Source organism: Rana temporaria, chromosome 13 (assembly GCF_905171775.1).
Source record: "Rana temporaria chromosome 13, aRanTem1.1, whole genome shotgun sequence".
Lineage (NCBI taxonomy): Eukaryota > Metazoa > Chordata > Amphibia > Anura > Ranidae > Rana > Rana temporaria.
This window is the reverse complement of record NC_053501.1, coordinates 31,005,894-31,009,715: the sequence shown is the minus strand read 5'-3', so window position 1 is coordinate 31,009,715 and position 3,822 is coordinate 31,005,894. Positions and strand designations below refer to the sequence as shown.

The 3,822-nt window shown below is 43.6% G+C and overlaps 1 pseudogene; it reads right to left on the bottom strand.

Moving 5' to 3' along the window:
* Positions 1–3,444: 3,444 nt before the first annotated feature.
* Positions 3,445–3,601, bottom strand: LOC120921452 (annotated as a pseudogene).
* Between the last annotated feature and the right edge of the window lie 221 nt (positions 3,602–3,822).

Here is a 3,822-nt window from a genome sequence, read left to right as displayed (position 1 = left end):
ATGGGCTCATCTGTTCCATGGCAACTATCTGAGAGGGGCAGGGGCGGACTGACAACTCATGGGGCCCCCGGGCAATAGGAGATTATGGTTCCCCCCGGGCAATAGGAGATTATGGGGCACCAAGGCAATAGGAGATTATGAGACCACACAGTATACATACACAGTATGCACACACAGACATACAATATACACACACAGACATACAATATACACACACAGTATGCACACACAGACATACAATATACACACACAGTATACACACACAGTATACATACACACAGAATACACATACACACACACACACACTGAAAAGGTGTTGGCAGGGCTTTTTTTCAGGGGGAACTTGGGGGAACTCAGTTCCACCACCTCTGGCTCAGACCCTTTGGTGCCTGCTCACCACAATCACTTGTAAACACAGAAGTCTGGTTTCTGTGTTTACAAGTGACAGCTTTGTAACCCCCTGAACTCTGCACTCTGTATGTAATGCAATTCTGGTATTTAATTCCCCTTTAAGACCCTTCTACTGTTTGTGAAATCTGAACGGGTCGTGGTTGAGTTCCTGAACCTATTTTCTGAGAAAAAAAGCTCTGGGTGTTGGAGAGGCGGGGCAGCTATAATCTTGTAATTTTTTTAAAAACACAGATTTTTACATACTGTCCCTGGTTTTACTGAGGCTGGCAACTCTGATGGGGAACCCTAGTGGCATGGGGCCCTCAGGCAGTGCCCGAGTGCCCGAATGGTCAGTCCGCCCCTGGAGAGGGGGTTTCCTTTTGAGACATTTTCCCTTACTTCTTAGGCCTCGTACACACGACCGAACATGTCTGCTGAAACTGGTCCGCGGACCAGTTTCCGCGGACATGTCCGACCGTGTGTAGGGCCTAGCGGACCGGATTCCTGGCCAAGCGGACAGGTTCCCAGCGGACAAAAGTTTCTAAGCATGCTAAGAAACATGTCCGCTGGAAAGCTGTCCGTCGGACATGTCAGTACAACTCATCGGACATGTCCGCTGGCCCGAAATCCCGTGCATGCGTCAAAGTGATTAGACGCATGCGTGGAAGCATTGAACTTCCGGGTTCGCGCACGTCGCCGCGTCATCGTCGCCGCTACGTCGCCCCCACGTCACCACATTTTCTGTCCGCGGGGAATTTGGTCTGATGGTGTGTACACACATCAGACCAAATTCTGCCAGCAGACATGTCCGATGAAAAGGGTCCGCGGACCGTTTTCATCGGACATGTCTGGTCGTCTGTACGAGGCCTTATTGTACCTCCAAGGCTCCAGGAGAGGAAGTAAAAAAAAGAAACCTACCTCACAGGGCACAAAAAATGACAGGAGTATTAACCATTGGCAATTTATGTATTGCTTTACATACATTTTAATTGAACACGGATAGTATTACATTGTGCATGTTACAGAAGTTTTTACCCTTTATACTCTGGCACACGTAGTTCTTTTTCTGGGATATTTGGCGTTGATTTCTCTTCTTGCATCTGTTTTACACAATCTCTATATCTTTCTGCATAACGTCAACGTATTTTTCCTCCTGAAGAGGGCGCTATAGATCACAACTTGAAATTTAGTAACGCAAACTGTAAGTAGAATGTCAAACCATGTGTTTTATGTAATTGTGTCACATACCAAAATGTGTAAAAAAAAAAGTATTTCGTAATTTTTATTCACAGGATATTTATTTAATTCTCCCTGATTGTTCATCAATAGTAAAGATTCACTAAGACCCCTGTGGAAGACTGAATTTTTAAGTGTTAATGATGAAAACTGCTCCTTCAGAAAGTTGTTGTACATAACAGCAAAATGAACCATGCTTGCATGGGAACAATCTTGTACAAACAAATAGGCAATGACTTGGGCTTCATAAATCAACCCTGGGTGGCACATAAAACAAACAAAAAAGTATATTCTAAGCCCTTTTTAATATGGAGGAAAAACTCCAGGTCTTGGAGAACCACGGAATATAAATATTATAACTATAGTTCATGGGACATTAGTATGAATAGCTAAAAAAACAAAAAAACAAATAAGGAACTTGGTGTACCTAGCATATTTGACAGCCAAGAACTACGCTATACAATAACATTATTAGTAGTAATAACAATTAAATGAAATAATAATATTAATGTATTTATTATAGGTACTTATTTAGTGCTGACCGTTATACACTCTGCTTTACATATACAGTATATTATACATTCTCTAAAGACCCTAACTTACATTCATATGTAAATCGGGGTACATTTAGACAATAGCTTACTTTGGTGATCATTGGGAAGAACACTCCTTACATTGATGGTCAGTGGGAAGAATGCCCTTACATTGGTGATCAGTGGGAAGAATGCCCCTTACATTGGCGATCAGTGGGAAGAATGCCCTTACATTAGTGATCAGTGGGAAGAATGCCTCTTACATTGGTGATCAGTGGGAAGAATGCCTCTTACATTGGTGATCAGTGGGAAGAATGCATTTACATTGGTGATCAGTATAAGGAATGTTCCTTACATTGGTGATAAGCAGGAAGAATGCCCCTTACATTGGTGGTCAGTGGGAAGAATGCCCCTTACATTGGTGATCAGTGGGAAGAACTCTCCTTACATTGGTGGTCAGTGGGAAGCATGTTTGTTATATTTGTGGTCAGTGGGAAGAATGCCCTTACATTGGTGATCAGTGGGAATAATGTTCCTTACCATGGTGATCACTGGGAAGGACGCTCCTTACATTGGTGGTCAGTGGGAAGAATGCTCCTTACATTTGTGGTCAGTGGGAAGAATTCTCCTTACATTGGTGATCAGTGGGAAGAATGTCCCTTACATTGGTGATCAGTGGGAAGAATGTTCCTTACATTTGTGGTCAGTGGGAAGAATTCTCCTTACATTTGTGGTCAGTGGGAAGAATTCTCCTTACATTGGTGATCAGTGGGAAGAATGCTCCTTACATTGGTGATCAGTGGGAAGAATGCTCCTTACATTGGTGGTCAGTGGGAAGAATGCTCCTTACATTGGTGATCAGTGGGAAGAATGTTCCTTACATTGGTGATCAGTGAGAAGAATGTTCCTTACATTGGTGATCAGTGAGAAGAATGTCCCTTACATTGGTGATCAGTGAGAAGAATGTCCCTTACATTGGTGATCAGTGGGAAGAATGCTCCTTACATTTGTGGTCAGTGGGAAGAATTCTCCTTACATTGGTGATCAGTGGGAAGAATGCTCCTTACATTGGTGATCAGTGGGAAGAATGTTCCTTACATTGGTGATCAGTGGGAAGAATGTCCCTTACATTGGTGATCAGTGAGAAGAATGTTCCTTACATTGGTAATCAGTGGGAAGAATGTTCCTTACATTTGTGGTCAGTGGGAAGAATGCTCCTTGCACTGGTGGTCAGTGGGAAGAATGCTCCCTCCAGTTTCGACCTCATGCCTCTCCATCCAAATCAGAAGGCTTCCACCTCCACGCCAGCAGGCTTAGCATCTGCCAACCGCCATCCCTTTCCACCTCGCCGTGTACTCAGGACGGTTAGCATAGCACCACCTACTGGCAACTGATAAGAACAGATACTACACTTGATCTTAGCCAAAAGGCCGAGAAACGAATAATGACTAGTGGGTGACTTGATAGTTATTGTGCCTATGCTTAAAGTGACTCTATGACTATAACTAGAAAAAAGCCATTGATTGGTATAGGGTGGACACACTTGGGGAGAACGTGGGAGCAGCTATCTTAACCCCCTCTAAAAAGGCCAAGTAGGTCTGATTGGACAAAGAGTCTGACACTTCCTGGTAGTATCAAAACATGCTTGCCTCCTCCTGCTTCT